The sequence below is a fragment of the Ruditapes philippinarum genome, unplaced genomic scaffold (assembly GCF_026571515.1).
Source record: "Ruditapes philippinarum isolate M1 unplaced genomic scaffold, ASM2657151v2 ctg292_1_1_1_1, whole genome shotgun sequence".
NCBI classification, from domain to species: domain Eukaryota; kingdom Metazoa; phylum Mollusca; class Bivalvia; order Venerida; family Veneridae; genus Ruditapes; species Ruditapes philippinarum.
This window is the reverse complement of record NW_026861516.1, coordinates 251,328-272,561: the sequence shown is the minus strand read 5'-3', so window position 1 is coordinate 272,561 and position 21,234 is coordinate 251,328. Positions and strand designations below refer to the sequence as shown.

At 32.1% G+C, this 21,234-nt stretch overlaps 1 protein-coding gene across 4 annotated transcripts in view; it reads left to right on the top strand.

The window, feature by feature from the left end:
- LOC132715898 (alpha-mannosidase 2-like) overlaps positions 1 to 21,234 on the top strand; it is a 68,982-nt gene that overhangs the window by 17,506 nt on the left and 30,242 nt on the right. For all 4 annotated transcript variants that reach the window (XM_060699008.1, XM_060699004.1, XM_060699005.1 and 1 more), the window contains one exon: positions 17,802 to 17,856. The gene's annotated coding sequence lies outside the window, so the exon portion shown is untranslated. The remainder of the gene's footprint in view (positions 1 to 17,801; positions 17,857 to 21,234) is intronic.

The window sequence follows — 21,234 nt, the reverse complement described above, 5'->3', positions numbered from 1 at the left end:
TTACCCCATTTCCAAAAGGGTAAAACCGCTAAATTACATGGCAACGTGAAATACTTGTAAGTATTTTAGAAAGTGAAGCTGGTGATCAAACCCACTGTTCCTGGATTTCTAGTCAAATAGTTCAAATCACTGGAGCACTGTCTGTCTGGGCTTGATCTTTCCAGAAACTGTGGGTATTGTACTTTTGTTTATGTTGTGTCTTTAATCCCTGCTGGTATCTAAAGTGATAGGCCTTTGCCACCAGTATAATACCGAGCCAGCCTGCACATCCATGCAGTCTGACCTAAAACCAGACCAGCCTGCTCAGTCTGAGTAGACTCTTTACAGTTGGTTATTTTGAAAGTCTGACCAGACTATTTACAGTTGGTAATTTTGATATTTTGAAAGTCTGGCCAGACTATTTACAGTTGGTTATTTTGATATTTTGAAAGTCTGACCAGACTCTTTACAGTTGGTTATTTTGAAAGTCTGACCAGACTATTTACAGTTGGTTATTTAGATATTTTGAAAGTCTGACCAGACTCTGTACAGTTGGTAATTTTGATATTTTGAAAGTCTGACCAGACTCTTTACAGTTGGTTATTTTGAAAGTCTGACCAGACTATTTACAGTTGGTTATTTTGATATTTTGAAAGTCTGACCAGACTCTTTACAGTTGGTTATTTTGATATTTTGAAAGTCTGACCAGACTCTTTACAGTTGGTTATTTTGAAAGTCTGACCAGACTCTTTACAGTTGGTTATTTAGATATTTTGAAAGTCTGACCAGACTCTGTACAGTTGGTTACATGTATTTTGAAAGTCTGACCAGACTCTTTACAGTTGGTTATTTTGATATTTTGAAAGTCTGACCAGACTCTTTACAGTTGGTTATTTTGAAAGTCTGACCAGACTCTTTACAGTTGGTTATTTTGATATTTTGAAAGTCTGACCAGACTCTTTACAGTTGGTTATTTTGATATTTTGAAAGTCTGACCAGACTCTTTACAGTTGGTTATTTTGATATTTTGAAAGTCTGACCAGACGTCTTTACAGTTGGTTATTTTGATATTTTGAAAGTCTGACCAGACTCTACAGTAGGTTATTTTGATATTTTGAAATCCCTCAATACAAGGCAAGTCCATTACAATGCTAAAACACTATACTACACTTACAGGAAACATTTACAATTGTTTTTGCCATTCTGACACTTGTAGCAAACAACAATATATTTAGTTGTTTTTTTGCATTCCAATGAAGTTTTACATTAGATTTGTCTATTGTACCTGTCAGATTGTATCATTTGTAACAAGTGCTTGTTTGATTGGGGATCAAGTGTTAGTTCAAGTTGTTCTTGCAGCTTCTATACTATAAAATTTTACTTCTATACTCTATTATGAAGCACTTACCTTTACTTTTATATCTGGCATGTCAGATAAATAAGTGAGTTCTTATGCTTTTGTTGTAATTAAATGAAAGAACATAAGATTCATTTTCTGTCCCATGCATTGTTTTGCTGGAGGTGCCTATCATTCTTTGCAGGATTTCAAACAAGATTGGATTGGCAGGCACATGTAGGTACATCCATTGCATCAGTAACCTATTTTGAGATATAGATTATTAAAATGTCTCAGAAAATTCAACGACCCTCATAATTGATACAAAACTTTAATTGTTTAAGAGACATGTAGTGCTTTTTGCTTGAAAGGGACATTGAAAGTGCTTTCCCTTTGAAAGGGACATGGCTTTAAGGGGAAGTTGTATAAGTCTGTCCACCTTAGCTCAATAGGGAGAGCATCAGACTAGTAATCCAGGGGTTGTTGGTTTGATCCTGGGGTAAGGCAACATTTTTCCATGACATTGTTATAATGTTTCACAGATGGACGTAACAGCACAGCATGTAGTGCTTTTGTTCAATAAATCAAGTCTAAAAACCTTAAACACTTTACTATACAACACACCAGTTCTATATATTATACATTGTAACTATATTTAAAATGAAATTTTTAAAAAAATTTATATATCATTTTTCAAATATTGATATGAAGAAATGTCTGTAAAATACGTCAACTAGCTGGCTGTTACCTGATCAGGCATTTTGTAAAGTTATTTATGAGTGGTTGGAGAAATTTCAGGTTACGTCTAGCAATTAATTAAAGATAATGGAAAAGTATTATACATTAGGGAACCACAGAAGTTTCATGATGTAAATTAAAGAGAGTAATAAACTGCATCTTAATCAGATCAGATAATTGTCTGAAATATGACAGGCATTAAAAAAGAGACTAATTCCTTATTGCTTTTTTTCCAGCAGGCTAAATCATTGTTTTTTAATTGCTGTAAAGGTGAGATAAGTAATTAAAGGTGTCGTTATAGCTGTCTCATAAATTAAATTTTGATTTAATCATTACTGAGGGAGATTTTAAACTTCTTTATAGCTACTTTGATGTTTTTAAACCTCTCAGTGTAATTATGTTTTCAGAAAACACCTTTGGAATAAAAACACATGAAGCAAAGTCTTTAAAAAAAAGCATTTTTTTTTGTTTAAAAAAAAAGGAGAAAATATTCTATAGTATATACTAGTAACATTCTGTTATCTACAGATCTTTTATTAATTTATAAGTATGATGTGTTTTGTTGATTTACCATTCTGTTTAGTTATATGTATTATATTAGTCAAGGGCATGCATGCATGGCTGAGTGTTGACTTGGGATCAGTTGCCCTAGCTGCTCTCACTGCTGTGGTTACCTGCTTTCACTGCTGTGGTTTTCTGTTGTTACTGCTGTGGTTCCTGCTCTCATTGCTGTGGTTTTCTTCTCTCACTGCTGTGGTTACCTGTTTTCACTGCTTCTGTTTTTTGTTCTCACTGCTGTGGTTTTCTGCTCTTGTTGCTGTGGATACCTGCTCTCACTGCTTCTGTTTTCTGCTGTCACTGCTGTGGTTTTCTGCTCTTGCTGCTGTGGCTACCTGCTCTCACTGCTGAGGTTACCTGCTCTCACTGATGTGGTTACCTGCTCTCACTGCTGTGGATACCTGCTCTCACTGCTTCTGTTTTCTGCTCTCACTGCTGTGGTTTCCTGCTCTCACTGCTGCAGTTACCTGCTCTCACTGCTGAGGTCACCTGCTCTCACTGCTGTGGTTTCCTGCTTCCATTGCTGTAATCACCTGCTGTTACTACTGTGGTTTCCTGCTCACACTGCTGTTGTTACTGCTCTTACTGATGTGGTTACCTGCTCGTACTGCTTCTGTTTTCTGCTCTGACTGCTGTGGTTGCCTGCTCTCATTGCTGTGGTTACCTGCTCTCACTGCTTCTGTTTTCTGCTGTCACTGCTGTGGTTTCCTGCTCTCACTGCTGTGGTTACCTGCTCCCACTGCTGTGGTTACTTTTGTGGTTTCCTGTGGGTTCCTGCTTTCTTTGCTGAAGTCTGAAATAATGCACAGAGGAGCCTTTGTCCTGAGGTTTTCCATAGCGAGTTGTTAATGATAATTGTTGCCAGTGTCATTTATAAGTAATATTAGGCATAGGTCACAGCATTAAAACAACCATCTGAAATACATGTATAATATTTTTCAATGTCATACATGCAGTTTAGGATGTTAACTTCATTCTTTGTCTTAGCATTTGCTACCAGATAGAGTCTGCAGTCTGACCAAACAATACTGTCTTTGTATTTTTGATATTGAAACTCCTTGAACATTGAATGGACTGTTCAAAATTCAAAGCCCATGTGGGCAAATTTCATTATATCATTTCAACAGGTTAAGGGCTGAAAACCATGCCTATCAATAGTTTTCTGTCTAATCATTTTAGGATAAAGATGTGATGGATGGTGTATAGTTTATATGACCAGTGTATGGATGAAATACCTTAATTATTAGGTTATATAATATCTCCATTAATCACCTACAACATACCTAATTAACCTTGTTTTATTTGATGTCACCTTAACTATATCAATTTTTATGTTAAATTCATGCTTGACTTCACATTATTAATATATTTTAAAAAGCAATATATTAACTTTGGTCAAAGCTGGTGATTGCATTCCTGAGTTTCAGTCAGGCAAAATTTTTAGATTTATGTACTTTTGGCATGAAAAACATGGCTGCGCTGAAAACATATTATTGGAACGATATTGGAACCACTTCTTTCCTGGAACACAAATTTATGTAAAAATTGCATGGTTCATTTGCAGTAAAGGAAATAAATCAAGAAAATTACCAGTAAATTGAGATATTTTCAGATTGTACAAATACATTATTTTTTTTATATTTTGAATGAGTTATTTATCTGGGAGGGACTTTAATGGGATAGAGAAGTTTCTAGTTGCTAGGGAGTTACCTAGTCTTTCACCCTAACTTATAAGATGAATTGCTTTTTTCAGTTTCAAGGGTGTATTGCTTTGATTTCTGGCTCATAATGAGGCACATTATTGAAGATTTATTCTAAACTAAGCATTCGTAATTTTAACTGCTTCAAAATCATTTACCGAGTACTAAACAGTACTTAAAAGTACATTGTATATGTATTTCAGATTTAACTTTGAAATGATTTATGGATCATATTATTTATTTGAGTACAGATTGTGAATAAAAGTTTAAAAAATTAATTTTTGTTATCTCAATATAATATTCAACAAAATAATACAGGGAAGTCAAAAACCAGGCTCGCGAAGCTTTGGCTTGCCTGGCTAAAGACTACGCGTGTATATTTAAAAGAATATGAAATAAAAAAACAATTAAAAAATATATATACAATTCTATACCTATCAATGAAATTTTCAGTGTCAGTTCTAGTTGGATGCCACTATTTACAATGTAACCCAATGATAATAGGCGGGCGGGGTATTCCGATAACAGATCAAATCTCAACTTTTCAGATTAATAATAATCGTCGAGTGTTCCGAGTGAAAATGGAAGCAGTGCATGAAATGACAAATGACACCTTTAGAACAGAAAAATAAAAGAAACTTTTATTACGACCTCCTCGTTTAAAGGCTTTGCCTAATTTCATATTAAAAAACTAAAATAAATAAATAAAAGTAAAAGGACATGTAATTGAATTCAAAATTACTTTCTTTTTTTTACTTTGACAGTTGTTTTGATACTTTTTAGGTACTTCAGTGGTAGTTTTGGTTTTTTATGCAAGTTTTTTTTATGCAAGAGGAGAACAAAGCATAGTAGAAATGACAAGTAGACACTTGTGAGAATATAGCTGACATGTTTAATTACACTGCATTCTCTTTCCTGTAAAGCAAAGAGTTTCAGTTTAATCATTACATGCTATTTGAGTTTTCTACAATTGTTCTACCACTAAATAACACATCTCCTACAAAGAGAGTATTCCGTTTCTGACACTTTTAAACAATGGCACTATTTGTTTGCATTCCATTGAAGTTTTACTGTTACATTTGTCTATTGTACCTGTCAGATTGTATCATTTGTAACAAGTGCTTGTTTAATTGGGGATCAAGTGTTAGTTCAAGTTGTTCTGGCAGATCTTACAGTACTCTCCCAAGTCTCACTTTTATGTTTTAGATCTTTTGTGATTGAAGTTTTTCCAGAATTAATCTATTAAAAATATTCTTTCAATCTAGAGATATTTGAAATAAAAGGCTAAAAATTGTTTTTCTTTGTGTTTGAATGTTTTTTATTTATTTATTTATTTATTTTTTTTCATTCTTGATTTAATAATGTATTGGATGTGCGATTCCAGAATTCAGCTGTTTTCTTAGTTGAAATCAAGACCTGAATGGCTCAAATTTTAATGGTCTCTCAGACTCTCAATATAAGAATTAATTTTTTAATGGTTTTTAATGATAATTCAATAATATAGCTATTTTAAATGTTGAGTCCAAGACCTTGGCTATTTTAATTGACAGTCTCAATTTTAGATTTCAACTTGTATTTATTTATCAACAAGTTGATTCAATATTTCAACTGTTTTAACTGGATTAAAGAAGCAAGCTTTAACTTGAGTATCATACTGGCAGTTAGTTCACATTAACTGCTGGTTAAGCAGTTTTCTGTTTTACAATCAACAAATTTCAGAAACCTGTCACTAAAACTTTAAAAGAAAACATTGAGATAGTTTATAGAAATACCTGTTCAATAATTAATTGGTAAGACTTTTGATTTCTAGCAGGTAAAAAGCATATCAAGTGTCACTCAAAAAAATGTAGAACTTTCTTAAGAACTGGATATAGCTGTTGGAAAGTTGACTATTGAGAGGGCTGGAAAAAAAACAGTATAGAGTTTCAACAGCCCTCTCTTTTTGCCCATTCAGCCCATACAGTGTAACAATTGTGCCGTCAGCAGTCTATTTTTGAGCAATATTTACAACAACAGTACAACTTCTTCTCAAAAACCAAATAAAACTTCATAATAGCAATACATCTCCACAACAACCAAAATATTTTTCTCCTATATGAGTATATGAAATTTGTCGGCAGAGGTTACACTAGGGGCTTTTTCACATCAAGATAAATAGATTCATTATGCAGTGTAAAATTAAAACTACTTTCAATTTAGATTTAAAGATGCCTATAATGCAATTAATAAATGAATTGCAACATCCACTTGGTGTTACAGGTACAGTTATTCTAAGGTACAAACACTGGGTACAACAGGCATCTTGCAGTTGCAACTAACAGACAGATCTATTTTTGTGATGATTTTTAGTATTGATGTTTATTAATTTCTGCTTTTTGTGTTGTTCCGGTTGGTTTGGTGTGTTACAAAGAGTTCTTTTTTGTCCAATTCAGATTTTATTGCTTTTTCAAATTAAAACTTTTAAACCATTTCTTTTGTAAGTTACATTATTGGATGTAAACTTAAGCCAATGATAGTGCTTTAAGTGCTCAACTTTGAAAATGATACCAGTGTGGTTTTACAAAACTGCTGATCCTGAATTAAACATGACTGGTTACTAAGGGTGATTTGCAGTGTTACAGGAAGAGATTTTAATTGTTCTAATTGTTAACATGCTGAGGCTGCATCCATTAAGTGGTAATTAAGACTGTCTCATCAATTTAATGTTGATTAGATCTTGTATACAGAGAGAAGTTTCATGGTTTTATTGCAGTTCTCCTGTCTTTGAAGTGTTAATGAAAGACAAAATAATGTAAAATCTAACATAAATGTTCTGTTGTTTGGAACATTTTTATCAATCATTTTAAATGTGCACTTGTTATTAAAGAATGTTGAAAATGAATTTGGATAAACTAAAAAAAAAAGTTTTCAGGGATAATTGCTTTATTATTTTGATTGTCTGAAAGACACAATCATGTGGACTTTCAAAGTACTGAAATTCCCCCTTATGATCATAACATTTTTGATTTAATAAAACCTATTTTGTTCTGTTACAAATGTGTTTGGGTTGTGCTTTTAGCTCCTTGTATGATGATGCATTACCTACTTCAGCTACAGGACAGTACTAAAATCATTACAAGATGATTGCTTAACTGCATGCTCAGGTCCAATATATGTTAGAAACTTGTTTGATTTGAAGTTTTAATTTCAAGCAAAGAAACTGGAAACCTGTTTTAATTTAGAACAGTATGTTCTGTTTTACAAAAGCTTTGAAGGTAAATTTAAATTTCCAATTCTTGTTGTATGGTATTAATCAAGAATTTCTGAAATTTATGTTATTTTAACATGGCAGACAAAGCTTTGACTTGGACATATTGAAACTTTCATTTTCCTTTGCACACAATTTATGTAAAAAAGGCATGGTTCATTACCAGCAGCATCTATAAATCAAGGAAATTGCTGGTAAATTGAGATATTTTCAGATTATACAGGACAATTTTTATTATATTGAATTTTGAAATGGTTTATTTATCTAGGGAAAACTGGTGATAAAGTGAATATTTTTGTGACATATAAACAGGCAAGGGGAATCTGAGTCCTCTATTTGACACAATTGGTAATTGGTTAAACTGTTTATTTGTTTTGTGCATGACATGGTACTGTCTCAAAAATTCAAATTGTGTATCATGAAAATTACACGTTTCTGTTGTCAATGGTGTTGTTGACAATTAAAGTAAGTACAATAGAGATAATTATAAAATGTATTTTATAGGTTAAAAAAACCTGTTCAGAAAGATTATTCTTTGTTGGTAATTTTAGAAGTTTTTTTAGAAATTTATACCATGCAGAGGGCAGTGAGTAAACAAAATATTTTCTTCATAATCCCCAAGCATTAAATTTTTTATCATGCCCATGGTTTGAAATGAAAATCACATGTTACATGTATGCCCATGGTTTGTAATGAAATCACATGTCATGCCCATGGTTTGTAACAAAAATCACATGTCATGCCAATGGCTTGTAATAAATATCACATAATGCCAATGGTTGTAATGAAAATTACATTTCATGCCATGGTTTGTAGTGAAAATCACATGTTATGCCCATGGTTTCTAATGAAAGTCATATGTCATGCCCATGGCTTGTAACAAAAATCACATGTCATGCCAATGGCTTGTAATAAAAAAACACATGCCATGCTTAAGGCTTAAAACAAAAATTGTTAACAAAAGTGTTATATACCCATAGCTTGTAACAGAACTCACATATCATGCCCATGGCTTGAAGTATATGGAAAATAAAACATACCCCTACACAACAAAGAAAATTGAAATTGAAAAATAAGAAAAAAAATATTTTAAAAAATATTCGCAAATGAAAATTTGCTATTGACCAACATCAAATCTATAAAAGCTTTAAGCAGATTTAGAGCAGCTTTGAAGTCAAAATTAATGTAACACTTGGGTTCATTTAAGATTGGGTCTATGGTTTGTCTTTTCCTCCATTATTGTACTATTAGAAAAATAACATGAGAAGCAGGGTATTTCAAGAATTCTGTTTGTAAAACTGAAAAATAAGCAAATTAATCTTACTTTATAGAAGAGAATATCAAAAACTAATTTGACAAGCTTTGTTTCAGGTGTAGGAGTGTTGTAAGTAGACATGATGTAGCATTCAGACAATCTTTAACACTAATTGAGACATCTCCTGCATAGAATTCTCTGTCTTTTCCAGTATCCTTGCTAAACAATGGCAATATTTGTTTGTGTTCATTAAAAGTTTGAACATTAGACCTGCCCCATTGTACTTGTCAGATTTTATCTCTAAATTAACAAGTGCCTAGCTGCATTAACAAGTAGCTGGTAAATATAAGAGCCAGGTATAGAATCCCTTCAAGTGCTTTTATCTCAAACATAATTCTAGTCCACAGAGATCAATATTTTATTTTTTAAAGGATGTGATTTCCTTTTTTTAGAAAAAAAAGAAGAAAAAAAAAGAATTAATTCTTTTCATTCACTATCATTTATAAAACCATCATGTAGCATAGAAAATTATCAAATTCATTATTTCTATGGTACCCTTCATGAGGACTAGAGGTCCTTTGTTTCCAATCATCAAGAAGTTTATTATGGCCATAATTTGTCCTCGTCTTTCACATAATTATAAACTTTATAAATTTATTTCCTTATTTCTCATTTTTGTATAGAATTATAAGTCACCTATTGTTGTAATTTTACCCAAGATTTATATTGGTGTTTAGCCTTTTATTCCACTCAATTAATTTCTTTCAAACTCTGTTTCAACTTTGGTTGATACTTTTATGTACATTATGTCTGATTTAAGGCTTCATTAGGAAATATTCCACTTCTATAATAAATTCTTCTGACAAATCAGTGACATTATAAACATGACTGTACTTTCCCAGGCTGCAATTCTATATCAATTAATATAGAAGTAAGTTTTAGTGTTTAAGTCAGCAACAATAAATTGAAATAATTAAAAAGGCAATTAACATTTCATATGTTTAATCTGGTTTATTAGTCGTATTGATACACGATCATGTTATGAATTGAAAAAATTAAATGGCCTGAGGTGCGCTTCTGTAAGCAATTCAAGTCACACAAACCTGAACAACAACATTGCATGATGGGATTGACTTTTATAACTGGGTCATGGGGGTCCGCTCACTCAAGGTCTTCCAAATAGGTTCTATTTGAAAGACCCCATCTCAATTTAACCAGTGTAAGCCCTCAGCTTCATTTTAATTTTTATGTGCATCAAACATTTCCTCATAAATAATTTTAGATAATAAAAAATCTGACCATCAGAGTTTAAGACCATTCAGTCTAACCATGATCTTTAGTATTCATTTGCTGTTTGCTATTAAGTTAGTATATATTTCATAATTGTCCCTATAAATGATGAATGGTTTTGTCAGGATTGGAAGATGAACGTGATCATTTCATAATATTTAGCTTGGTAAGGGTTAAATTTGCTGCTATTTGCTTAGCAACAGATTAGCAATCGAGACGTTGCTGTTGCTGCTTTAAGTTAAAACTGTGTCAACAAAAAGCTGAATGTAGAATAAGTCTATTTCCACATTTAGAAAAAAAACATAAAAACATAAAATATAAATTATTGTTAAAACAGGTTTAAAGAGACAAATTGTAAACAATTTCTAGAGCAAGATTTCATTAAATAAAGTCCAAATTCCTGAAGAATTTCATTTGAGGTAGGCTCTGCAATGCAAACACTAGAAGACCAGTTAATGGATATTGTTATAGACCATGATTATGTATCAGACATGTTTGTCACTTAAAGCATCCGCTTCGTCTCATCAGATCTGATGTTTGTAGAATTGTCATTCAAGCCGTTTTGTCTTCACCTGAAAAACACAAGACAATAGTCTGTGGAGACTCAGCTAAATAACCTTTACACGTCACCCCGATATGCTTATTCATGTCTGGCAAGAGAGAATAATGTACCCTGCTAGGTAGACCGCCAAAAGTCATTAGTGGTACTGGGATTTCATTATTACACGAATACATTGTATAACCCTGATGAAGAATCATAAGAGACAAAACGTTAGTAATCAACATTAAATTCCACATGATTCATTATCTTTAGAATAGCATTTAGAATAGAGTTTATCCAGAATTTTACCATTATAACATCTGACATGGTGCACTATAATTCACAAAAGAGTGATCAACTGTAAAAGTTTGTTTTGCAATTTTGTACCCCGGGATTAAATTGTAAAAACTCTAAGTTTGCTCAGATTACGGAAGTGTTTCCTAAATATAAGGAAACTTGTTTTTTTAAGGTCTACTGTCCATTGTTAGAAAATAACTTTCAGTGTTAAGTGGCAGCAACATATTCCCAATTGCAACCTGAGTGCACTGACCATTCGTGCCATGTGATCATGGTCTGCACTGTTGTGAACTGTGATGTACTTATTACATAAAGTAAAAAAAGATAATACTAAGTAAGTCTCCATTAAAGGAACTCCACTGATGTTCAAAGGCCTAAAAATTAAATTTGAATTTCTTGCATAGATCAGCTGGGGTACTTTAAACAGAAAGATTTGCAAAAGATGATTTAAATAAATAATATATTGTATTTTTGTGCTATTCTTAGCCTGGTTTAAGTGAAAAGGGTTGCAACTTTTTTCAATTTTGGTAATTTTTCACAATTAGAATAATTATTCTGGAATTATGGAATGAGCAAATGATCTGAAATTTTGCACAAAAGGTTTTTGGTATAGACTTACATCAAAATGGAACATGAATATTGAAAAATTATTTCCAGTCCTGTCATGTCAAAAAAACCTTAGTGGAGTCCCTTTAATGTTCATAATGTTACATTCCTGATGCTTTTCTAAGCCTTGCCAAGTACAATATGTTTTATAAGTTAAACATTCTGATGTTAAGATTTTGATATATTTTGGAACCATTTTAGAACATTTTTGGTAAAAAAAATATATTTTGGAATAAATGTTAAACTGTTTTTGTTACACTTTGGGACATAAACTTAACAACAGAGAAAGGTTTACTAACATGTTATTTATCAGTGAAATTCTTAAGAAAATGTTCCTAGCATCAAGGAAGATTCTTTTTTTCTCACCTTCAAAGCACAAATAAAAGTAAATTTGAAATATTAGTAGACTGTAGGATATTTTGGTTAAAATTTAGGGAATATAAAGATTTGAAAATGTATAAAGCACTTTACTACAATTCCCTGGGGACATATCACATGTTGAAGTGAATTTATATTTGATTTGCAAAGAGTGTTTAATCAATTATTTAAACTGAAATAAGAAACATTATTTTAAAACATGGTTACTGTTTAGCTGGTTATCAACAAGTAAACTGTTTAAAATGTTTAAAAGTCTAAGAAAGAGAAATCTTAAGATGGAGAAAGAGAAAGCATAAAGTAGGTATGTCATAAAATTTCTTCTGATATAAAAGAAGTTGAAACAGGCTTTGGCATTTGTCTCCATTGTACAAGATGTTTGTTGTTTGAAACTCTTAAAATTACTTTAATGTTACACCAAAAAGCATTTTTACATTTGAAATAAGTTCAGTTGGGGTCTTTCACTGCTTGGCAATAAATATAGTCACCTGTTTATTAAACTCAATTTGAAGATGGTATAAAATGTTACTGAGCACAGGTTTGTCTGTATGAGACTGAAATCTGTCCAAAATACATAAACTGATTTGTAAACTAGAATGAAGTTACCAAAGAAACAATCAGAACAAATTACCAATAACAAAGTTCTCTATCACTGTATGCTTAGCTTAAATGACACAAGGAAAAATATATTGAGGTCAGTAAGGGCATTACTGTTGTAATTGTTTCTTTAAACTCATTGGGTTAGAATAGTGTTGTGCTGATTCTTTGTATTAGCTTATATAGTTGACAGAGGATTCATAAGCTCATGTCATTGTACCAAACCAAAAAAAAATAAAAAAAATAGAGAAATAGAAAAACATATGATATGATATTATTGTATTATATATTATTCCCTGATGAGGTAGCTAGAAAGGTTAACAGTCTGGATACTAGAAACATAAGTTTATATGTTTATAATTTCCAAGCCAATTTCTATGTTAGAAACAGAACCAGTCAATGTTTTTATCTGTCATCTATTATTCAGGAATCAGGGAAAATAAACACTTGATCTGGTACACCATCAACTAGGAGTAAATTGAATGAGGAGACCTACAAAGGCACTTTATTGACCTATATGGAATTCATGTGCTTTTATGGGCGAAACAACAATAAATGAGTAACAATTAAGTTGACCTATACCATACTAAATTTGTGTAAAGGTCTATCCTTTATTCGGCTTTAGAACTATCCTTTGTTAAAGACCATATAAGGAAATATCAAAAGGGTACAGTTGAATACTACATGGAGTTGGTCAGATGCAAAGGTCTCGAAACTGTTGGCATATCTGTCTTTGTTTATTGCACAATGTTCACAGGGAATTAACATGGGGAATTAACATGCATGATGCATATTGTTAATGTTACAGCTCTGTTCTCTCTGATGATAGGTATAAATGAGGAGTCTTCTGCGTGGATGACATAAACAACTACTTCTAGCACCTAGTGAATAATAATCATGGGTGACATAAACACTTGCCAGACTAACACTGAGTGATATTAAAGGAATTCCACTGAGGTTTATAAGCGTAAAAACATAAAAATTTAATTTTTCACATAGATAAACATTAGCACTTAAAACAGAAAGACAAATAAAATATAACAAAGAAATATACAAGACATACATTGAAAACCATATGTTTGTGCTATGCTTAGTCCGATTTGAGTGAAAAGCATTTAAACGCTTTTCAATTTGGAGTCTTTTTTCACTTTTATAATAATTATTCTAGAAAATAGGAGCGAACTTATGATCTGATATTTTGCATATAAGTTATTAGTATAGATCTACATCAAATCTCAAAAAATTATTTCCAGTCCCGTCATGTCAAAAAAATTCAGTGGAGTCCCTTTAAAGTATTCAAACTACCAGAGGAGTGAAAGTTACTGAGTGTATCAGAGCTGAGGGATGACTGAATTTCTAAATTGGATAAAAAAAGAAGAAGAAAAGAAGCAATTGCAATGACCTTGCATAAAAATGTATTTGAAATCAATATGTGGAATTATTTGGCCTCCAACAAAAGGCATGATAATAGATCATAATGCAATATTTAATATACTCTAAGACTTAGTATTTTATCTCCCCCATCTTAATTTAGAGAATGTTCAATTATTATGCCCCCATTTCGAAGAAAAGGGGGTATATTGCTTTGCACTTGTCGGTCCGTCGGTCCGTTGGTCCGTCGGTCCGTAGACCAAATGGTTTCCGAGTGATAACTAAAGAACCCTTAGGCCTAGGAACTTCAAACTTGGTATGGTGATTGGTCATGACCAGTAGATGACCCCTATTGATTTTGGGGTCAAGGGGTCAAAGGTCAAGGTCACATTGACCTTGTAAGCAAAAAACGGTTTCCGATCAATAACTAAAGAACCTTAAGGCCTAGGAACTTCAAACTTGATATGGTGATTGGTCATGATCAGTAGATGATCCCTATTGATTTTGGGGTCAAGGGGTCAAAGGTCAAGGTCACATTGACCTTGTAAGCAAAAACGGTTTCCGATCAATAACTAAAGAACTTTAAGGCTTAGGAACTTCAAACTTGGTATGGTGATTGGTCATGATCAGTAGATGACCCCTATTGATTTTGGGGTCAAGGGGTCAAAGGTCAAGGTCACATTGACCTTGTAAGCAATAACGGTTTCCGATCAATAACTAAAGAACTTTAAGGCCTAGGAACTTCAAACTTGGTATGGTGATTGGTCATGATCAGTAGATGACCCCTATTGATTTTAGGGTCAAGGGGTCAAAGGTCAAGGTCACATTGACCTCTTGGGTAAAAACGGTTTCTGATCAATAACAAAAGAACCCTTAGGCCTAGGAACTTCAAACTTGGTATGGTGATTGGCATGACCAGCAGATAACCCCTATTGATTTTGGGGTTAATGGGTCAAAGGTCAAGGTCACATTGACCTTGTAGGTAAAAACGATTTCCGATCAATAACGAAAGAACCCTTAGGCCTAGGAACTTCAAACTTGGTATGGTGATTGGTCATGACCAGCAGATGACCCCTATTGATTTTGGGGTTAAGGGGTCAAAGGTCAAGGTCACATTGACTTTGTAGGTAAAAACGGTTTCCGATCAATAACTAAAGAACCCTTAGGCCTAGGAACTTCAAACTTGGTATGATTATTGGTCATGACCAGTAGATGACCCCTATTGATATTGGGGTTAAGGGGTCAAAGGGCAAGGTCACTTTGACCTTGTAGGTAAAAATGCTTTCAAATCAATAACTTAAGAACCCTTTGGCCTAGGAACTTCAAACATGGTATGGTGATTGGTCATGACCAGCAGATGACCTATTGATTTTGGGGTCAAGGGGTCAAAGGTCAAGGTCACATTGACCTTGTATGTTAAAACGGTTTCCGATCAATTAACTAAAAACGCTTAGGCCTAGGAACTTCAAACTTTGTATGATGATTGGTCGTGACCAGCAGATGACCCCTATTGAGTTTTGGGTCAAGGGGTCAAAGGTTAAGGTCATGACCAGTAGATACTTGATAACCCTTATTAATTGTTTGATCACTGGGTCAGAAGTCATAATAACCTTATCACATGACTAATTGGCTGCTGATAGGGGGCATACATGTTTTACAAACATATCTTGTTTAACAATTGAAGATAAGCCAAGCACAAAAAGGTATAGAATTATTTAGCAAGAGCTGTAATGATTGATGTAACTATTTTATCTAGTGTAGATTTTTACGGATTCTGCAAAAGTCATAGTTATGAAATTATTATAAAGACAATTAATAGAATTAGGGATGAAAGAATCAAGGAAAAATGATATTGATTGGTAATAATTAGATTTAGATATTGTTATAATAATGATTAAGTCGAAAAGACATATTAATTTCTGATACTTTATTTATTTGAAAATACTTAGCCCAATAGGTCTAAGAGCATTGGATAAGTGACATCCTTGAGTCGCTGGTTGGATGGATCGAACTCATATGACCAAAACAAGTTAAAATCAGCATGAAAATCAGACAAACAAACAGAAAATCTATGTTACCTCTCTCCCTGTAATTTTCTTTACCCTCAATAGCACATATTTTTAAGGTTCTTTGTTGTTGTAATAATTAATTTGCCCCTTGCTCCACCTTTGATTAACCCTATGCCTCAGTGCAATGATATTGTAGTGGTTGCATTACCGGGAATCACCATTGACTGCCTTGACTCTCATATGTTCAATTATACTACAATGCTGTAACAGTCTATTAAAACTACTGGGTAATGTCTTTATTATTCATAAATATTTCATGAATAATCTTTCAAAGTGACTGATTGATAGTTAATTGCGTAGAAACCTGATCAACTTGGTCATTAAATTTGATTTTTCATCCTTTAAAAACTATAACATATGCTGATCATATAAAAACAATATAAATTTTTTAAAAGGAATTACATACCTTAATCCTATTTCAATGTACAATTAAACAGAATAATTAGTTTCCATGTCTCTATCTGACAGCCTATGAATGTATAAATTTGATATTCATTTGAATAATACATGAACATAGTTGGATATTGCATGTCATATAATAAGTCTGGAATGACTATACCATGTGATAATATCTGTTCATAAACCTACAAACCAATTAATTCCATATACAGATCATTCAATAATTATTAATTGACCCATTCATCATAGTTATAGGAATTGAGTCTCCATACACTTATCAATTATGTCATGGGTATTCAAATATTCATGGCCACACGGAAGCTTTATGGGCAGTAATTTTCATTCATTTAATGATATAATAAAATAAAACAATAAAATACCGCCAGGTGATAACTCAGAATTATTGACTGCATGAACAAAAGTTAAATTTTATTTTATTAGAGTTTGTTATTGAAATATAATAAAAATATGTATTAAACTTCAACAAATATGTTTTTATGGCACCTTTGTGTATTTTAATATTAGATGTCTACGTCGGAATGCTTACAAATTATTCTGTCATTTCAATGAATGACGGTGAAACCATAAAGTGACTGGATTTGAAATATTTTCTAAAAGTAATTAATAATTCCCTTTTTATGATGCCTATATTGAATATAATTATTCTTTTGAAGAATCTTTGAATATATTTTATTTATAAATGTCACATAACTACTTTAATCATATGTATAAATTTATTTGGTTTGTCTAGGAATGAACTGTAAATGTCCATGGAAGATGATTTAGTGTTCTGTTTTATTGTTTATATGGAACTATATTTAAATCACAATTTCTGATCTATATCAGATTTATTAACTTCTGTTTTTAATAAGTTTAATGAATCTATTTTGGTATTTCTTAAGGGGAGCGGTGGCCTAGTGGTTAAGGTACCTGCCTCTCAACCCAGGGATCATGGGTTTGAGTGCTAATCTGGTCACAACCATGTTTCTTCACTCCAGTACTGGTTGGTTCCAGGAAGCGGACTCAAAAGTGATTAATATAAGTTGCAAGAACTTGTTGCGCAATCGAGCTTCAATAAATATATTTAAACCAAATCAATGAATCTATAAAAAAAGTTTGTGATTGTGCTTTTTATACTTTTTTGAATAAATAGTTTCTTTAAGCCTTACATTATCTGAAGCCAAAACTGCAAAGCCTTTAATTGCCAGTATGCAATTAATTTATGGCAAAAATCATAAGTATAGCTTTTTTGTTGGTAGAACAGCTTTCAAATCTTCATTGTTTCATCTCTAAACCTGATAATATAGGCTGAAACTGGCAACCGGAACTGAAACTGGCAACCAGAACTGAAACTGGACAACCAGAACTGAAACTGGTTAAGTTCATTCAGAAAATTCAGCATATTAAGAATTATAGTATTTAAAACGTTTTCTATTTTTACAGGTGTGAACCTGAAAGTGAAAGCTTCCTTGCAACTCAAGTGACCAATGAATTTTAGGTATGTAAAAATTTTACTGACCATATTATGTATAAATGATTTTTGTATGAGCAAATATCTTATTTTATCAAGAACTACATAGACAGTTGTAAATTTAAAGAGTCTGGGTATATATCTGTAATTAGATATATTCTTGTATTTTTGGCAACACATTTTTAACTTGGGACTTTTTTATCTTTAAAAAGATAACCAATCCTATAAACATATTTTTCTTGTGAGTTTGAATGGATTCCTCACAGTCTTGTGTTAAAAAGTGGAAAATGTGTATTTTTTTTTAGTTTTAGATATTTATTTAAAAGCAAAAGAAACAAAGCAGTTATAACATTACTAGAATTTTATTATTTTAAGTATCTTGATAATATTTTCATTTTATGTTTCAATAGAAATGCATTTTTTTATTTGTTTTCTTTGGTGTTTTTCTAAAATTTCATATTATTTAAAAGTTGTCATATAATTATGCAGAATATTTCAGTTATATCATTATAATGTATTATTTGTAGGGTTCATGACCTTAAAAATGTCTTTTACTGCAACATTAACAAAGTGTTTCAAATTTAAGACAATGTCACATGGTTGGAAACACAATTAAAAACTATACTAGAAGATGATGGATGATATTATTTCATGGTTCAACAAAAATGAGAACATTTGTCTTAATGTCATTATTGGTACAAAAACTTGATGTGTTTTCATTCCTTGCAGGCAAGTTTGCATTATTCCCTTGCATATAACTGTCAAACTTGAAGCTATTAGAATCACTTATCATCATTCCTGGAGGATTTATACTGATGCATTGTTAACTTTGCTGCCATCTTTTCTGATAGGCCCAATAACTTATTGCTTTCTGGCAATAGAATATATTAACAACTCTCTTTTTCAATTATATCAAAGAAAGTGGCAAATGATTTTGGACAAATTTTTTGTAATCAGTCTGAAAAAAAAGATGGAGTTTATATCTAAAGTTATCACCTCTGTCCTGAATCATGCCAGTTTGTTCAGGAAACTCATTTGTCTAGTCATCACTTCAGACATGAGCAACTTTTTACCTTTCAGCTATAATGATTTAAACAATAAAGTTGCTTATAGGCAATGTCAGATGTGGAAAATGTTATAGAGGACGCCCAATTGTACCTGAGTTAAAGGGACTTAGCGTCAAGTTGTTTTATTTTTACATGACATGGGACCGGGGATATTTTTCGATATTTACAGTCAAACTTCAATTAGTTGATTTTCTTGATGTGTCAAAGTAAAATGAAAGTCCTGATATTTTCCCCTAAACATTGTTTATAAAAACCTATACACGAGTCGAAATTTTATGTGTCCAATTTTTCGATGTATCATGTTTTCTTATGGTTCCGTATAGAATAAATTAAGTACAATTTACCATCAATAATAAGGCGAAGTCCTTAGATTATTATGACACTTTCGATCTTGGGACATTTTTCACACCTTTTCTGGTTGCGAAGATGATTTATGATCAACTTGTGTGACAGGTGTTAATTACACAGTTGTGTGTTCTAACAGCCTTTGTATGCATAAACATGTGTGATAAACTGCACTTCTTGTTATTAAATTATAAAACAGTAAAATGAGTTTTGTTTGTGAAGTACCATGACCCTGTGCCGCGTGAAACGATATATTTACTATAAGCTGGTTTAGTTATCGCCCTTTTCTTTTGTTACACCTTTTGTAATTTGCTTGTAAATGTCAAATGCTCTAAATTTTATCATAAAATTGAGACTAATTCATGACTCCAAGACCCGTTGTGTCAAAGTTTTTACAGAAGTTCCTTCAACTGCGACTTACCGAAGTTCTACTGTATATACAATATGTAGGTTTTATACTAAAAACTTGTTTGCAAAATTTCAGGACATAATAAAGCTCTTTCTGTTTTGTTTTTTCTATATACTGTGCAAAAATGACCTGAAATTGAAAAGTGTTGAAATGCTTTGAACTCAAAAGATACCAAGAATCACAGTAAATATTGATTTTTAATGAAAATTTTAGGTATATCTCTAATATCTTTTTTTAATTTTCGTTTTTTAAATGCCAAATTTGATCTACCAGGGTATGTAAGATTCAAAATTTATATGTTTTTAAAGGCTTTTAGACCTCATTAAAACTTCTTTAATGTGTGCAGATGCAGTGATGTCTCCTACCATTAGAAAAAGATACAAAAACTTATCTCTTCATGTAACTTAAAATGTAAAATGTAATGTTCAGATATTTATATATATGTATATATATTATATATATAAGATATGGTTACGTTCCATTTCATCATTTTTGTGTCGCCTCTACAGAGTAGGAGCAACATATACGGATCATTATTCTCCATCGTCTGTATGCCCCTCTGTTCATGAAATTTTTTTCATGTGTTTGCCATGCAAATGATTTTTGTGTCTCTTGCTACATAGTAGCTGCAACTTGCAAATGGCTGTTTATTTTAACTTTCTTTATTATGATTTTATCAAGATCCTCATAGATTTTAAAATTTTCATAACCAAAACATATATGGTTAAAATGAACATTTCATTTGGAAAACTAGATTTATATTCATATAATCCATCTGTTCTATATAATTTTACATGTCCTCATCTCTAATTAATTTGATATGATGGACATTTTAGAGGATGCATCTAGAGGGTCAAAGTGAAAATGTCACCATATTAACTTTATAGTGTTACTCACTGTGTAACTGAAAATCCAATTTAAAAGCTTTGTTTAGCTTGGAATTAGGACTTGTCCCTGATTGAATTCAGGGGCATATAAGATGGGAACTGCTTACATTATAGAGTTTCAGTCTAGAATGACCTATGTTTTTTCTGTGGTAGCACAGTCATGTATGTCAGATTAATACTGTCTGTGCACACATGGTGAAGGTATAGTGACCTGTAATTTGCAATGTAAATCTGATGATGAATTGGGATATCATCATTTTTTTGCAATCATTTATCAATGGCCATAATTTTGTGTTGCTGATTTCTCCAGATGTCTGAAGAATGCTAAAGAGCTTGCAAAACATATGAATGGCTTGGAAATTTCCTCCTTTCCATTCCTTTGACTGCATGGATCAAATATGAACAAGACTTCCTAGTGCTGTAATAACTGCATATTATTCTGTATGCCAGACTGTGTTTTCAATAACAAGAATAACACATTGAAGTGTCCTGGGATGCATGCTTCCTTTTAAATGAAATGTATGGATTTACAATACAGAAAGTCAAATTCTCCAAAGTGAGTATTCAAGAAGTGAGTATAGAAGATGATATGGCCTTCCTATATTGTTGTTTCAAATTGCACTATGTATAACTATAGCTTGATGCCTGGATTCAAGTAAATCAGAATAAATTACCATCAAAAATATCTTTCAGGTGA